Source organism: Lycorma delicatula, chromosome 3 (assembly GCF_047948215.1).
Source record: "Lycorma delicatula isolate Av1 chromosome 3, ASM4794821v1, whole genome shotgun sequence".
Taxonomy (NCBI): Eukaryota; Metazoa; Arthropoda; class Insecta; order Hemiptera; family Fulgoridae; genus Lycorma; species Lycorma delicatula.
The window spans coordinates 27,533,003-27,552,157 of NC_134457.1; the positions used below are offsets into that span (position 1 = coordinate 27,533,003).

The following is a 19,155-nucleotide window of genomic DNA, read 5'->3' on the forward strand; positions in this document are numbered from 1 at the left end:
GGCGGCGTCTTGGAATCGGAATATTAGGCGTCCAAAATTGATTACCTCTGAGTAAAAAGAAATATTTTTTTTTTTGAATGATGAAATATGTTATAGCGAAAGTTAAATTATAGATTTAACTCTAGAAATTGATACTAACGAATCGGGATTTTTCGCTAGTGATCGACAGATTCCGGTGCATACTTTTTGGTTATAGTTCATTATTTTATGAAGAAAAATAATTACATACATAAAAAAGTAGATTATTAATATATATATATATATATATATATATATATATATATATATATAATAATATCAAGACGTTTGGTAGAATGACGCCGACGAGAGTTTGTTCGACAACGGAAACACCGAAGACTTATAAATAAGTCTTCTCTGTCCAACTCGCAAATTGACATTACAACATTTTAAAAATTGTTTAAAATGTTAAAAAAATAATTATTTTGATGAAATAAAGCTACATATCATCTTAGAAACAAATGTTCTTAATGAATATAGGTTTTTTCGATAAAGATGTGATAAAAGAGGCCGGCAAGAGTTTTTGCATTTTCAATCATATTTGATGAAAAGTTTGATGATTTTTTTTGAATTTGATGAATTTTTTATTATATGATTTGTGTTATTAAGTATATACATAAGTACATAACAAAATTGTTTATCTCCAATTATTTCTCTATGATTTCATATTTGTTTTATATTAAAAAAAGTTCTATCATTTAGTTACAATATTAGTAGAGGAATAAAATGCTCAATATTCAATACATAGGAATAAAATATTTAACAGTGTATATTGTTGTGTTTGAGAAAATTAAGTAGGAAAAATATATAACAATTATTATCTCGCCTTTCATCCATATCTGTACTTTTTTGATTCGGACAATATCTTTTTGAAGAACTATAAATAAATAAATTGTTGAATTTTGATTTTCTATTTTTGATGTTTTCAATTGACGGCCAACTCTCGCCGAAACCTTAACAATTTTATTGTTTTGGGAGTCTGGATAACAAGTATACACCTGACCACCACGAGCGATGAACTACGAATCGGGATTTTCCGCTAGTGATCGGTACATTCCGGTGCTAAGCTAAGGGGGACGAATACATACACAAACAGATAATCATACAACTGCCCTTTAGTAGAGTAGGATTAAAGGAGAACTTATAAAATATTATTAAGTAGCTTAATTACCGGCCTCCATGGCGCGAGTGATAGCGTCTCGGTCTTTCATCTGGAAGTTCCGAGTTCAAATCCCGGTCAGGCATGTCATTTTCACATACGCTACAAATAATTCATCTCATCCTCTGAAGCAATACCTAACAGTGGTCCCGAATATTTAAAAAAACTTAATTATGACCCATAAATTTTAGTGTAACCAAATAATCTTCTAGAAAAGGTAATATGGAAAAAAAATCATATCAAATAGTAAAGATGTAATACTAATGTGGAGTTAAATTATTATTTATTAGCTCATATGTTGAAGATAGTAAATCGTAAGTCCTGAAGAGATGAGAGAAATTCTAATCAAATATAAGAAAGACAAATCGCCTGAGTAATAACGTTAAATGAATTTTTTTTTTGTTCAGAAAGATTAGCAGTTAAAACGAAACAAAAGTTGCTATTATGAATGTTTTTAATCTTTTCCGCATTTTTAAACAATTAAAAATATAATCCTTTTGCTCGAAATAAAGTTTAAAACTGTCGTTAATTTTATCATTTTACTTGTCTTATCTAATTTATTCTAAACTCAATGATAAAGACTGGAGATTTATTCCTTTACTGAAAATACGTCACTTAGAAAAAAAAATTAAAAAAGTTTCAATTCGGTAGATTGAAACGGTAAAAAATTAAATAACTACTAAGAACTCTTTTGTGATTGGTGTGTATTACCCCTATTTCTGTAATAAGAATGAAGAGATATTTCATTTTAATAAAACTCCATTAATGAAAAAAAAAAAATCTCCAACAAACTGTAACAAAGATTTTTTAATACTCCAGTTAACGCTTTAATAAACTTTTTAAAAACTTATTTAATTTTGTTTTTATAAATTGTGATTTTATATATAAGCAATAGAAAATTATTGATATTTTATAGGGTATATTTTTTAAAATTTAGGTGAGTATTCATTCAAAATTGAACTTTAAACAAAACTGTAATCAAAGGCATAAACTTCTTTGTAGCAGTGTTATACATTTATTTAAATAAAAATGCTTTATTTTAATAAAACAGAAAAAAGAGAACGCTAAAGAACTGATTACGAAAAAAATATTTATCATTACCACTAATTTTATTTTATTGGAATTAAACTTAACCTAGATTTTATTAACAGTTCTTGTCCGTTAATCTTTGTAATTTTATTTCAGAAATCTTTTAGAAGAGCTTTTTTGTTACTCTTCCGTCTACCGCTATAACAGAATTATAGCTTTCGAAGGGAAAGTACTGTAATCATTTCAGTTTAAGCATATGCAATTTTCACCGGATCTTGACTTTTTGACACCTAAGAAACCCAAAAAACCGGATAGAAATTCTCTGGATGTTCGTGTGTGTGTGTTCGGTGTCGCACTCTGTATATTTGTAGAACTACTGGACCGATTTTGACCAAACTTTATCAGATTACTTCTACACATGGGGCAATGATATCATTAAATTTTCAGCTTAAAAGGCCAAGGGGGTGAAGCTGTACAACATGTTCACCTGCATAGCAAGGTCATCATTTCTAGATTTAAGGTTTCTAGGCCTAATTAAGGTCTTATGTTTCTTAAATATTCATTAAAAATTAAAAAATAATATTTGCAAAAAACGTTTTTTGCAAAATCACACTCCCACCCAAAAAAAAAATGCTCTAACAAACTAGTGGCTAAATGGGTAGAAAGAGTAAATAGTACCCCCTCTCACCATAAGGAGCGTTAGTGCAGCACAGTTGTTTAAGTCTTCTGCTATGTTGTTACGTCACAGGTGTAAATAAGTATTTTAAGTGGCCACTACTATCGACGCCATACCCGCGCGAATGAAATAAGGTATGCACGCTCGCTTTAGTTAGATTTAGAAATCTAACTAAAGCTAAAATGATAAATATTCTAAATTACATTTTGCACGTATGTGTGTGTAAGCTGTGCATCAGAAAATTGCCGCGTGACGGGAAAGTCCTACAACTATGTTGTTAGCTTTATTTTTATATTACATTGTTATTAACATATAAAATAATAAATAACTGATGAAGCACATATAAAGATTGGTATGGTTACAATAATATGTGTGCAAGTTGTCTATTTAGTTGTCTATTTATAAGTAGACTAATAATATATAAATAAATAATTAACATTATTAAAATTTAATCATTTTTTTAAATATTTTCTTTCTGACAGAGTAGTATGCCTTACAAATATCTATTAATTTTATTAAAACATTTACTGTCTCCATTATTTTTCAATACTCAACATTACTGATACACTCTGCTTTAATAAATATATATATTAAAATAATTATAAGTTAACTTAAATGTACAATTATTATAAATGTAGCATTGCTTTAAAGCACTAAGTAAAAAGAAAAAAAAAATTATTTCAAAAAATGCTATGAGCAAGTTTGTGCTTAAGTGGAACGGAGTGACACGGGTTTTGTAAAAGAGCGAGACTGCCGGTCAAATGAAGCAGCAATTCAAAGGGAAAAACCCTCTAGCAAGAACTGCTGCTAATGTACAGAGAGAAATAGAGTATAAAGTTTGTTAGCTGACGTTTATCTCCTCATGAATAGTTTTTTCTGAATTCTTTGTCTTTAACAATTTAATGCCTTCATATAAATTCTCCAGTCCATGGGTCTTATTTACCTACAGGTACTTTTTAAAAAATTTGTTTTTTAAAAATTATGTTATTATATTTTTAAATTAATTTGCTTGATAACAGCGCGTCCGAAGGTTGAGACATCGTGTGCTTGACTTAGGAGCTACTAAATGACAATTTGCAGTTATTATCGCCAAATCTAGTGGTTATTTTTGTTTACTTTTTATATTTTTGATTATAGCTACAATTGTTTTCCTCTTGTAAACAAGATATCTATATTTTATGACTATCAGTAGTACCCCCTCTCCACCCCAAGGAGCGCTAGTGTAGCATTGAAGTACAGCTGTTGTAGTAGCCTGCTATGTAGTGACGTCACAGGTGAGCTATAAAATTAAATAAACGAATAATATTTTAAGATTATTTGTTTATTTTTGTTGCTACTAGCAGACCCGTTGCAGCTTCTTCCGCGCTATATGGTTAATTGCGTTTTCCGTCACGGTCAGGGGATGTTTAAAAGGTCAGGGCTTGTTTTATCCGCCTAGCCAGAGAGGTCTGCACCCTGGATCACCTACGTTCATTAAACTCATTGTGTGTCGACCAATTTTTTATCGTTTTGGACACATTGTTATTTTTAAATTATAAACGTTTTGTCTTCTATATAAATATTAATATTATTATTTACGTTTTTTTTTTTTTTTACATTTTTGTAAAGTATGTAAACAATGAAACGGACAATATTACGAAAACAATAAATTGTACAATATTAATTCACTATTAATTTTCTTTTTTTTCTCCTTATGACCCCCGGACCCGAGTTCAAACCTAACCGATCTCACTACTATATAAATCATTTAAAAAATGTGAAAATAAATAACCTAGAACTTCTTTTACTGAATTTAATGTAGTTGTACATATCGAGAGATATTGTCTATATCAACTGTTATTTTCAATATCGATCGTTCTCAAGGCCATTATCGACTTTCTCAGACAATTATCCGATTAAATATTAAGTTATTAAATATTATGGAACTAATAAGATGTAAACACTCCCAGGACAAATAATAATAAATTGTGAAATTTTCAGCGAAATCGATTCTGTAGTTTTTGAGTTATTAGGATACCCAATCCGAAGATTACCTTTTATTTATATAAATTTATTTTTTTAGTGGTAATTATATTTTTTATGGACTATGAGGTGAAGGAGAGAGATATATTATTTTACTAATGAACTTTAAGAACACTGCTTACTAATTATTTTTGTAACGGATTGTCTTATTATATGGAGTTCTTTAAGAACTCTACATCTTCTAAGAACCCTGTCAAACGTCCTTATTATCAAACGATTTATTTGAGGTTCCAACTTTTGAATTGTTAGAGTTTCTAATTTTATTAAAAACAAAACAAATCAAAACGTTTTCATTCAATTTTATTTACACCAATAGAACATGTTCAGAAATTTTGTTAATCATTCTGTATTTTTACTTACAAATTTATATATCAAGATTAATTATACGTAATAAAAAAAAACACTAAACAAAAATAATAAAAAATACTTTAATGCCAATATATATTCATACATTAACGATTCCACAAAAAATATTCTCTTACATTTTAACGTTATGAATTTAAAATATACCAAGCACGTTTTTTTCTGAAGAAATAAGAAACGTCATATGCAGAAATGTATTTTCAATAATATCAAACATAACTCGGTTGGCTTCAGTAAGCGTTCACTGAAATGAGAATTATATTTTTTAAATTCACTCAAAAAATATCTTACAGTGAAAAAATAAACAGAACAAATTTCACATGGAATTTACAGCTTTAAAAATCAAAATTATTAAATACATTTGCGTTACATAGTTTATTGCATTTAATTTAATAAAGGATATCGTTTAAAATTAATGGCTCATTACTTACACATTAAAATTAAGCTAAAAAATAAAATATTACTTCCTTTGTAATCATAAAGATACATATTTCCAGTATTTTCTACTGTCATCAAAATAATTTAGGAACGGAGGGGGTGATGTAGCGATCAGACACGCTACTTGAAGGGTTTTCTTTCCTCGGGGAGAATTACGATGTTATCAAAATAATATTAATTAGGTGAACTAACATTTTAATTATATAAATTAAAGAAGGTACGAACTATAAAGAAAATATTAGAATGCATAAAACAAATCATAAAACGAGTACCACACAATAAAAATCCTGATATAAAAAATTTTCAACAGAATAAAAAAATGCTGACGACCAAGTTGTAGGACTTTCCCGTCACGCGACTATTTACAAATAAAATATAATTAATATATTAATGACGTATTGAAAAATTCCACGTTATAATTACTAAATAATAATACTAGATTGAGGTTAAAACCGCAAATTTCAAATCTTGTATTATAAAAAAAAAGCATCTACTTCAACAACTTTAAATATTAGAAGTAATATTTTCAACGTCCTTGAAAATGTATAAATTGATACCTCACACGACTACTTTTTTGTTTGCTACTTTTTGCGCAAACCCCAAAATGGGAATAAAGTTCAATTTTATAATTTTTTTTTAAGCAGTCTTGATTACAATAAAAAAGGGAAAGAAGAAAAATGTTAAAGAATGCATGACATTTAGTCGGATCCAGCCGATTGGTGGGATTTGGGGTTCCCAATTTAAAAAGATTGACCCACCGGGTTGGTCTAGTGGTGAAATGGTCTTCCCAAATCAGCTGATTTGGAAGTCGAGAGTTCCGGCGTTCAAGTTCTAGTAAAGGCAGTTATTTTTACACGGACTTGAATACTAGATCGTAGATACCGGTGTTCTTTGGTGGTTGGGTTTCAATTAACCACACATCTCAGAAATGGTCGAACTGAGAATGTACAAGACTACACTTCATTTACACTCATACATATCATCCTCATTCATCCTCTGAAGTATTATCTGAACAGTAGTTACCGGAGGCTAAACAGGAAAAGAAAAAAGAAAAAAACATTTAAAAAGATTGGCCGACCTACAAGGCGCGAGTGGTAGCCAAATCCCGGTCAGGCATGGCATTCTCATACACGCTACGAATCATTCATCTCATGCTCTGAAGCATGCCTAACGGTGGACCAAGAGGTTAAACAAAAAAGATTAATTTATATGCGTAATTAGACAATTAGAAGAAACCGCAATGAAAAAACCCGTCACAGCATTTACAACAAAGCTTCAAAGTTTAGAACATTTTTGGGGTTGAGGTGCGATTTTGTAAAAACTGTTTTTTTGCTAATATTATTATATTTTAATTGTTAACAAATGAGCCTAAGAAAAATATGACCTTAATTAGGCGAAATCTCGAAATACTGAAGGTATCCTTGCTTTACAGCCACATCCCCTTGACCTTTTAAGTTCATCCAGTAATTGTGGAGATATAAGGTGATTTTTAGGCCAATACCAAACATACACGTACATACGAAATTAACATGTGGAAAATTTCCATCCGTTTTATTGGGTTCCTTAGGTATGAAAATCTCCGGGGAAAACCGCATATGCCCAAATTGGACAGATTACCAGATTACAATACTTTCCTTTCTAGAGCTATAGATCTGCTACAGTGCTATCAAGACGGGAAAGTAATAGAGTACATTAGTAAAAAATCTGATGTGGTGCCACATGACTTCCTTGTACGCCTATTAAATTACCTATACATATTTTTGCTGCACTTCATTAAAACTTTTTACATTTGAACGTGAGATACGATCCTCCAATTCTTTAATAAAAGTGGATAGTTACACAATTTCTAAAATATTAGTTTTTTAATATCAAATATTTATACAATTATTAATTCAACAATCTTACCTGAAATATTAGAGTAAACGTCCCTTTATTACTCTTTAAATAAATCTAAGGTTTGTATGTATATAATGCTATGCTTCTTAAATTATTATGACGTAACAATCAACAAAATGAAAACCAAAACGAAACACGAGAAGGTTACTAAATTTTATAGCAATATTTATTATCCAGTACACAGAAACAAATGCATAAATAAAAATATTACGATTCTAAATTATAATTTTCAATTATTTTTTTTACATAATGAGATGTTTCACCAAATCTGATGTGGACACTACATCACTTCCTTATACGCTTATTAAATTACATATACACATTTTTAAAAGTATATAAAATTTTATTTCACTAATAACTTCCGATTTTTTTTTATAACATTTTTTTTATTGCTTATTGAATTATTATTTATGGTAAACATTTTTTACATTCAGATGTTAATAATTATTAATTAAAAAAATAACAAAAATTTAAAAAAATAAAAAAATTAAAAATAAAAAAAATAATTAAAAAAAGGTAAAAATAAAACAAAAGGAGATGAAGTCTGATTCGAACCGATGTGCCTTCCCTTTCAGATCAAAATATTTCATTAATTAAAATTTTGATTGCAATATTAAAGAGAGGTGCACAACTACATGTTACAACAGTGCTAAATCCAAAATTTCAACATTCTACGGCTAATCGTTTTTGAGTTGTGCGAGATACATATGTACGTACAGACATCACGCCGAAACTAGTCAAAACGGATTCAAGGGTGGTCAAAGTGGATATTTCCGTTGAAATCTGAAAACTGAAATTTTTCGTGATCACAATTACTTCCTTTACTTCGTACAAGGAAATAAAAAGAAACAACTTTTGATTAACTATTAAAAAAAATAACTGTTTTATTATTAAAGATTCTTAAAAAGATAAATAAACAAAATACGCGTTTATAATACAATACTAAATTTAGTAACTTGGTTATGAATATGCGATCAGGGTTATGTTTGAATACCGACTATATAGTTTGATGATACTCATAACGGCATAAGCTGTTTAAACCAGCGTGACATTTAGTCTGACGACTAATAAAAGCTTGTAGGCTTAATTCAGAGAGATAAAGGGTAAAAGAACAGTAGAAATAGAGACCAACGGTTACGTTTATTTATTTACAAACACGTTAAATGTGAAATAACATTTCACACATACTTGGATTTATTGATTGGATTCTCTTAAGTTATAACTCGTAAATAATAATGATTAAAAATTGATTAATACTTTAATACATTTATATAAAACAAAGGGAAAAGTAGATAATGAATAAATAAATATATTAACAAAGCTTTTTATTGAATAATATATGTTATTCCATTCGAAGTACCGATACAAACTGCGCAGTAATATACAGGTGGTGTTTAGTATATTTAAACTATACCGATTTAATACCCTTTGTAAAATACTATCCTCTAATATAGATAGATAAAACATTTGATTGTTCGCATAAATTATAAACGAGTGTTTATCCTTCTTCATAAATAAAATAAAACGTGACCTATAATTATTATTAAAATTTTAGAGTATTAAATTAAGCGATAAATATTACATTTTGCAAACAAATACGAAATCTTTTTAAAATATTTATTCAGTTTACAATGAAGATATAAAATAAAAAAAAAGTAAAGATGACGAAACATTTATCATAATGTATTCTTTAATAATTATTTGTCTATTTTAATATTTATCAAAGATTGTCAGACTATTTATTACAGTAAGATGTATAGTTAGAAATATTTTCAAATATTAATTTTAAGATATGTTGTGTAAATAATAAAGTATATTTGAAAACGTTATTAAACGACTAACTTATTTTCATTATAAGTTTGTTATAAAATTTATAACTGAGCTTTTCATAACATTATTAATAAATAAAATATATATGTATATAAATATATATTTTACTAGAGGCAGCTTGTATAATTTCAACAAAATTCTATCATTAAATCTCACACCTGTTACTATTAAAAGTTACAAAATCATTAGACACTTTTACTGTTGAGAAGGATATTAATTTAGACTTATAACCGTTTTAATTACTAAATATATAATTTAATCTTAAAATAAAAAATCGTTAATGGGTTTTTAATCTTAGATTAAAAAGTATCATAAAATAAAACTAAAAATATAATATAAGATCAACTTCTCAAAGACAGAAATGATGACAATTATCAGAAATTTCCAAAAAAGGTAATAGAAACAAAACGTGAAAAAAATTAAGATCAAGAAATTTATAAATATCTTTGAGAAATAATTGGTAGAAACGAAACAGATAAACTAGTGAAAAAAAAACTAACACAAATTAGAACTAAAATTTGATACAAAAAATATTTACAATAAAAAACTTTTCTATGAATACTAAATTAAGAAATTATAGTACAGTTGTAAGACTAATCATCCTGTGTGGCATGACACCATAATGAGAAACCACATAAAAATTACAAAATTAGAATAGAAAATTTACTTCATACAGAAAGAAGAATTTTAAGGAATTAAGGTCCAAAAAGAACATTAACTACAAATTGAGGTCAGATAAAGAGATACACGATACAATTAAAGATCTGGAAGTAACAATAAAAAACAAGAAAAATTATACGGATACATGGTTCAAATGAACCTATCAAGGATAAACAAAGAAATGTTCAATAAACTCTAGAATTATAAAGGTCAAGGTGGTTGTTTTAAATAGAAAAAAGAAGAGCCCAAAAAGTTCAACATTACAAAAATTTACAGTCTAGGTGGAAAATAATACAGAACGAAAGTTTTTGAATTATAGCCCTTCCAGTAGGTGAGAAGAAAAACTTTACAGAGAAAAATGGATTGAAGAAAGAAGAACGAAACATTCCGAAAGAATGAAGAACTTCTGGAAGAAAAAGAAAGAAACTACATGAAATGATACTTGCGTGTCCTTGAGTACCTATCCACGGAGAAAAAAAATTAACTTTAAATAACTGATTAAAAAGTAAAATAATAAGTAAATATTTAATTCATTTTTTTTATGGCTTCTCTCAAAGTTGAAACGACTAAAATATTTCTCACTAGGGAGTAGTTTTAAGGTTGAAGAGTTATGTTGTAAATAAACTTATATTTGTACAAAACCTGTAGGAATTATGAAAAATTACGCATTTTACAGTGTTTCTCAAATTTTCAACTGTTTTTTTTTTCGGTAGAGATATTGTAATGTTTCATACATAACATTATATAATATTTTTTATTTCTTAATGAAATTATAAAACATAAAAATTTCTCTACCGTAAAAAAACAGTTAAAAACTTGAGAACTACGCAGCGTAATTTTTCGTAATTCCTACAGGTTTTATACGAGAAGTGGTGGATCAAACCGTTAAGTTACACCCTTGCCGTGTTCTTGAACTGAAAGTGATATATTAATGGCTTGTGGTGGCAGCACTGGATACACTGTTGTCTTCCAGCAGCAATTCTGTACGACATTCAGTACGTGTGTAGTATCGTTGTCAATATGGCGTGTCCTCTAGAGGTTTCGTCAGCATAGAAATGCGTTCAGTAGTCCGATTTTTGTGAACAAAAAATTACAATTTCTGTGAAATTCATCGCCAAATTGTTGAGGTATACGGTGAAAACGCAATGTCACGCCTGATGATCACAAAATGATGCCGAACGTTCAGGAAGGGAAGAACAAATGTGAGTGACGAACTGCGTGCTCGGCGTCCTTCAACTGCAAACAAGACGGATAACGCGGAACGCATGAATGAAATGATCTTGAGTAACCGGCTCATTAAAATTAGAGATTGCAAGTGAACTTAACATCAGTTATTCTAGTGTGTTTACGATTATTCACTATCAGTTTGATTCCCGTAAGATGTGTGCCACGATAGGTGCCATATCTGTTGACCGACAATCACAAACATCAACGTTTTTCGTCTGTTCTTTCTTTTCTTCAATGTTATTCCAGAACTGGTCCACAGTTTTTGAAACAAATCATCACAGGGGATGAGATCTGGTTGCTTCATTACACTCGTGAGACTAAACGAGCATCACATGAATGGAGACATAAAAATTTGCCGCAGCCAAGAAAGTGAAAACATCTCCACATGTTCAAAAGGTTATGCTGACAGTCTTTTTCGAATCTGAGGGAATTGTTTACAGTTAATTTATGCCTCGAGGAGCAACAATCAATGCCGAATCTTACTGTAAGACTTTAAAAAAATTGCGTAAAGCAATTAAAGATCGATGACCCGGAAGATTAAGCGATGGCTTCGTTTTTCTTCACGACAACGCTACTCCTCATTCAGCCTCATGTGACAAAGAAGTTATTGCCCAAGAGGTAAATGGGGTCTCATCCGCCTTACAGCCCTGATATAGCACCCTGTAACAACCACCTGTTTGGTTCTTTCAATCGAGACCCGGGAGGGTGCTCGACTTAAGGAAGCGGTCCTTAAATGGTTGAAGGAAATTAGACGAAATTTTTATGAGAGTGGAATTTAAGAACTTATCACAAGATATGAAAAATGTTTAGAAAAACTTTGTGATTATGTCGAAAAATAGATAAAAATATGTAGTTTTTGTTCAATAAAAAAAAATTGTCTTAAAAATATGTGTTTGTTTCATATAGGAAGTGTAATTTTCTGATCGTCCCTCGTACAAATATAAGTTTATTTAAAACAAAACTCTTCAAACTTAAAACATCTCTTTAATAACGAATATTTTGGTTATTACTTATCGTAGCGGACTGAACGAAAAGTATTGTCAGTACGCATTACGATTAGCACAACATAAATGTAGTGATGTTTTTAATTCGGGGATATATTTAAATTTATCTCTTAAATCCATTCATGTACTCTTACTAAAAGCACCTTATACCGTGAGAAAATTATTTTTATAATGTAGTTTTTGGCCAGTACAGTAAACCGAAGGTTTTAAAAAAAAAATTATGAATTCTCATTGTGAAAATTGAACACTACAGTTTCTATTTAATCCATTTAGTATTAAAAATAAATAAGTAACTCATTTAATTAATATAAATAAGAGAGCAGAAGTTTAGATTTTAATGAAAGCATATTCTGATACATCTACTTACAAAGAAAATCTCATTTTATAACAAGGCAAATTTGTTCTCTTTGATAATAATTATTGTCTATAAAATTTTAATACTAATAGCTACATAAATTATTAGCGTAATTTACGTAGCTAATAAATATAGTGTTAAAACGTTGTTTAATAATGGTTATTTACAGTTCAATACGCGATTAGGATCAAAGCCGATTACATATTCTGTAATTCTGCAGAATCCTGGTTTAAATCTTACAACAAATAGTCTATACTTTAATGGATTTAAATTATTGTATTATGAGTACAATGGGATCTCTAGGATTAAACAAAGAGCTCTGAATGAGAAACAAAACCTAATACTGGTTATAGCCATTTGAGTAGGTACAATAGTATTAGACTTATTGCGGGCGGTCTGATTTCGAATATAAAAAAATTTGAGGTCATTCAATAGTTAAAGAGACAATTGATTGTAGAATAGTACATTGTGCAACGAACCTATAATGACAGCCATTATTTCACGAGTGCAAAGTAAGTCTCGAACGAGCCTTGGCGAGTGTCGTAAACTTCGCAAGAGTACGTTAATGGACATTATAAAGAGTTAAAGACCGTATTTTTTCTTGGGGGTGAGAAAATATTGAGGTTATTGATTTAAATCAATGATAGAATGTATTTTTTACGTAATATTTATTTAAAGATTTTTCAAAAATTGATGAACATTTCTGTGGCAATATATTATCAGTCATAAGTTTTGCCTTTTCTTTAATATCGATCGGTGTTACAGATATTTCTCCTCAGAATAAAAAAATAAACAGTATAATATAGAAACTTAGTTACTTATTGCTAACTACTTAGTTGGATTAAAATTAGCTTATACATTAAAAAATACTCGGTACATTAAAAAATAGCCGGGCTCGGTTATCGCGCCTCAGTGATTTGAGGCAGGCGAATGAGGTGAATAAAAGATCCTCCCATCTGGGCTGAGTATTACTTGAATGCCGATGCGACCCAGGGGAGCAGGAAAAACAGTTTTTTAAAAAGGTAAATAAAACATTAAAATACAGCCGTAAAAAAGGCAGTTTTATTACTAATCTAACCGAATTCTATAACTAAAACAATTTATTAAATCTTCCTAGACTATTGTTTTATTTATTTTTAAATAAAATAAGAAACGTTTAAGTATAAAATAAGTTTTCATTTTACCAATAGAGAAGTTATTGCTCCTATGAACATAATGGCAAAGTTCAACTACAGTAATATAATTACTACTTATAATTTATTTATTTTATATAAATATTTTTTTCAAAAATTATAGGCTATGAACTTTATTACAGTTAAAGATGAATTTTGCAGCGTTAAAAAATGTCAAATCTGACCGGAATTCAAACTCAGAACATTCCAGATTAAAAGCAGAGTGCTACCTCTCAACAGACAGTATTATATAGTACAAAAAAATTAAAACTATTATAATTATAATATTGTAATTTAGCGAGAAAATTATGAATAAAAAACAATACAAAATAGTACTTGGATGTAATAATATTGTTGTTGGTAAAAATATTGACTTCAAAATAGTAAAACTAAAATTCACGATTTATATCATCACATGAGTTGATTTTGATTGAATGAACACTTGTATAAAAATTAAAATTTGTTTCATAATGACCTACCTCATTATGATACGCGTTATAATACAGCCGTAGAAAAAAATGATTAATTATTCAATGAAAATAAAAACGCTACTTTTCAACACAATTACCGGCTACTATTTAGACTCTTTCCAATCTTTCTGTGAACGTTTCTATTCCAGTAGTAAAAAATTGAGTGTCTGAGCCATTCTTGTATTGCGTAACTCGGAACCACGCATAAAATCTCTTGAGATGACAAAAAAAATAAATCTGATGGTGGGAGATCGGGACTGAAAATGAATGTGGTACACTTCTTGACAAACAGCTTACACTTTTGAACAGCTTCCTATGACTTTTGAGAGGTATGAGACCGAGTTTATGTAGAAGAATTACGTTGTTTTTTGGGATATATATATATATATATATAGAGAGAGAGAGAGAGAGAGAGAGATTTTATCTTTACTGCTAGTTTCATTTTGTTTTCTAACAATTTAAAGTGGTGATCACTGTTATTTGTAAGTTGATTTTCCAAAGAATAACAAGGTTTTAACATTTTCCTGGCGACTCAAAATGATAATCTAAGTTTCATCACCATCTAAGATTACAATATTTTCCCTTTTAGAGTTGTAGCTCTGCTACAGCGCTATCTAGACGGAAAAATAAAAAAGCATTAACTTCCTTTAAAAACATTTTTTTAGAATGTGAATTTAGGTCTTTATAATTCTGATACGATATAAAGATTTATAATTCTTTATAATTCTGATCTCGGGTAGTTCCGAGATCTATCTCGGATAGTTCCGAGATCTATCTCGGAACCTACCTTGAACACACTTTGAGATAACTTAACTTATGGGTAATTTTAGCAATTTCCCAAACTTGCATGTGTCTGTACTTGGGAATAAAATGATTAATAAAATTTAGCAAAACGTCAATCGAAACTTCCACTAGTGTTCCCGCTACGATAAAAATCAATGACGTTTGTTCTACTGAATTTAAAACTGTTCGATCCATTTATATAAATGTGCCGGGTAATACAATTTTACCATTCTATTTTAACTTTCAACGTATGAATGTCAATTTTCAGAAAATTAAAATATATCCGTTTTCCGCGGTCATGTTTCAAGAGGATCCGACATTTTGGCATAAACAAAAGAGATTATAACAATCAAAATTATTTTAGAAGAGCTAGTATTTTTTATGTTAAGTATGTCGACTTCAAACCTAGACAATTTCAGTTTTAATTTAACGGTCCAGTTTTACTAAATTGGACCATTGGCTGTTTAATTGTTAAACAACTCTCTTACTTTAAATCCATGCACGAATGAATCTTATAAAAAAGTTTGTTTTGACAAGAAGTTTTAAGAAATTTGAAAAAAATTCTATAAATCTCTTAAAATTTCAAAAGACAACAAGAAAGGAAAAAGGATTTTGTGACAAATGATCATTATTAAAATGATTAAGACTAAATCAGCAGTTACTAAAGGAAAATATGTCATATTTTATAACAAGATATGTTATAAATTAAATTTAAAACTACCTGAAAAATATTCGAGACCAGTGGATATATTATATCCAGTGCATATATATATGCACGCAACTGTATTCCATACACTCAAAAACAGGTTCATAAACGTACAAATAAAACTTCCAGATCCAGTATTACATAACGTCACAAAAAAAGTTATTTTGTAATTTTAAAAAACTTATCTACTTGTAAAAAATAAATTAATATTTTATAGAAGCTTGTTCATGTAATAATTTCGAAACAGAAGTGTAGGTATACACGCAATACCAGTATTTGTGAGCTGTCAAGAATCTTATAAATAACAACTTACAGGTTAAGTCAATAAAAACCTACTCTCTTCTAAATCTTACTAGAAATATAGCTGATAAGAATTTTACATAGTATTCATTGTTTTCCTTTAAAAATACATATATAAATAGATTTCATTACATAATGTTGAATAGTAAAGATCAAGAAATAGATGGAGTAAACGATGCATTCGAAAAAATTCTATACTAATTCTCAATACTAATATATATTCGATATTCTATACAAATGCTCAAAAACCCGTTTTCATAGTTCCTAATAATAATGAATATTAAAATGCAAAACTCACCAAAATTCGTTCTACATATAGACTTACAGGTAAAATTATTAACTAATTTACAATGTATGCTACGATAGTAAAAATATATTACATTTAGACAATAAATAATTATAAAACATTACAAAAAAAATAATTTATGTAAAGCTAAAAAATGATTGAGTCTAAAAAAATAAACTAATTAAACATAAACTGGTTTTTTTATATAAAAATATTTATATCTTATGATATTAATGAATTAAAATATACATATTTTAGATAAACTAAAATAAGATAAAAAAAAAATTAGAATTAATAAAAAAAATTAATGACACATATATAAATATATATATATTTCTGTACAGACAGTATCACGACGTTCTCCCGTGACTTACATAACCTAGCCGTTTCGTGAAAATAATGGAAAAAGACCACCTAATATAGGTCATAAGATGCTTCGTTTGCGAGTTACAGCTAGTAAAAGAAGATTTCGCTCGAATTTCAGTTACACCGGTGAAATGAGGTCGTACTGAAATTTTTAGGAAGTTAATTAAGGGGCAGAATTAGTGATTTCTAATAGCATTTGAGCTGAAAAATCAAATAAAATAAATCTTAGAATCGTATTTGCAATAGTTTTTGAAAAATCTAGAGAGGAAATAAATAGATTTGAGGGAAAAACCCTTGTTTTTTATGTTTGATGTACAATAATTTTGTTAAATGGGTAATAAACACGTAAAATGTTTTAACAAAACCAGTAGAGAATTTAATTCTGAACAAAATAGTGTATGATAAGGTGGGTAAAATAAAAAAATTAGAAATATTCGAATTTTATTTAGAAACTCCGCTGGACCAAAGTCCATTAAACGTGTCAGATATGTTCAAACGTGAGTCCGCTATTTTCAACATTAGCACGCTTCTTTATTACTTTTTTTGCTCTTTTTAGTTCTTCAGGGCTGTACTCAGCCGCAGGCACAATGCGGACAATTAATTTTTCACGAGAATGTATTTTTGTTTTGTATACAATATTTTTCATCCAACCTCAGTGGCAAAAATCTAAAGGTATTAGATCAGGCGATCTTGATGGTCAGAAATGTGAACCCCCCTCAATCAATCCATTTCTCGGTGAAATGATTTAAGTGAGTTGAGATTATACAAAAAAAAGGGGGGAGGAGGACCATCATGTTGGAAGTATACTTTGCGTCTTAGCGCTAGAGGATGAAGTTCAAGCATTTTCTTGAAGGCAATTCTTCTTGAAGAAAGTACAAGCAAACCTCAACGTTTAAGTAGCCGGGTAATGTGAACGGTCCAAACAGCTGATTGTGAAGAAGGCCGCGCGCATCATACATTGACACTAAATCGGTGTTTAAAATTGCCTTCCACCGTTGTATACGGATTTACTTCTCCCATGTATGTTCATTGCATAATTTGTTGACGCCATCTCGAGTTAAATTTGCCTTTACGGTAAACAAAACATACTTGTAGAGCTGTCGATTTATATTCCACCAATTGCAGAACTCCAACCGAAGCGGACAGTCTCCTGTGTGCAGATGTTGATCTGGCTAATTATGATAAGGGTAAAACTTGTTTTGCTTAAGTGTTTTCCAAACCATCGAATGCGAAGCTCCGATTCGCTTAGAAGATATCTTGTACTGACACTTGGACTACGCTGAAAAAACTGCATCAATAATAATTTCATCAAAAACAGCGTCGTATTGGAAAGATCCTTCGTAGCTGGTGTGAATACTAGGTACTGACCCTGTTTCTTGACGATTGCTAGAAGTCGAGCTTTTGGGATCTGGAATCCTGTGATTTGAAAAGGGTATTTCATATTCAACTGCAGCAGCTGTAGATTATCATTATAAACATAAAAAATGAATACCATATCAGCAAATTCCTTTGTTGTAAATAACTACGGCATTACTTCAATGACGAACCAAACTGTTCAATCCATCACGTTTAAACTGAATTCACCGAAAACCTTCGCTAACATCTCAGTTCATAGTACCCGATATACTTTAGGTACTTCACAAAATGGTTTAAACAATAATATACTCTTTCGCATTGTTAATCGGCTGTTATTTTATTAGCAACTTTGAAATGATAATTTTTCAAATAATCTTCAGTATTTCGATCATTAATAAAAAAAATTAAGTAACTTTTATTTATTTTATTTTACAATGAATGTGTGATTTCCAGTTTTTTTTTTTTTAATCTTTTAACAGTAAATTTTGTTTTTACAATTTTTTCATATCACCCAAAAATAGTTAATAACCCCTTTTCTGACAAATGTAGTAATGTACAGTTTCTAAACAAAATTCGAATTTCTTCTTAACTCTTCTTTGTTTCATTTAACTTATCTCACAATACTTTGTTCAGAATTAAATTCTCTACAAGTTTTGTTTATAATTTTTATGTGTTTATTACCTATTAAACAAATTTATTGTACATCAAACATAAAAAAATAGGGTTTTTGCATCAATTTAATGCTTTCCTCCCTAGATTTCTCAAAAGCTACTGCAGATACGGTTCTGAGACCTACTTAATTTTTTCAGGTCAAAAACCATAAGAAATCACTAATTCTGTTCCTTAATTAAAGTCCTACAAATTTGAGTATAACCTTATTTCACCGGTGTAGCTGAAATTCAAGTGAAATTTTCTTTCACTAGTCGTTTACTTGCAAACCAAGAATTTTAGATCATATGATTACGTGAATGTTTTCTATTATTTTCACGAGTAGAATAGGTTATGAAAGTTCCGGGTAAGCATCGTGATACTTTGTGTA

General features: G+C 29.3%; 1 protein-coding gene across 8 annotated transcripts in view; it reads right to left on the reverse strand.

The window, feature by feature from the left end:
• The window catches only part of LOC142321485 (high affinity cAMP-specific and IBMX-insensitive 3',5'-cyclic phosphodiesterase 8-like), a 1,158,933-nt gene that overhangs the window by 363,999 nt on the left and 775,779 nt on the right, over positions 1-19,155 (reverse strand). The window lies entirely within an intron of this gene.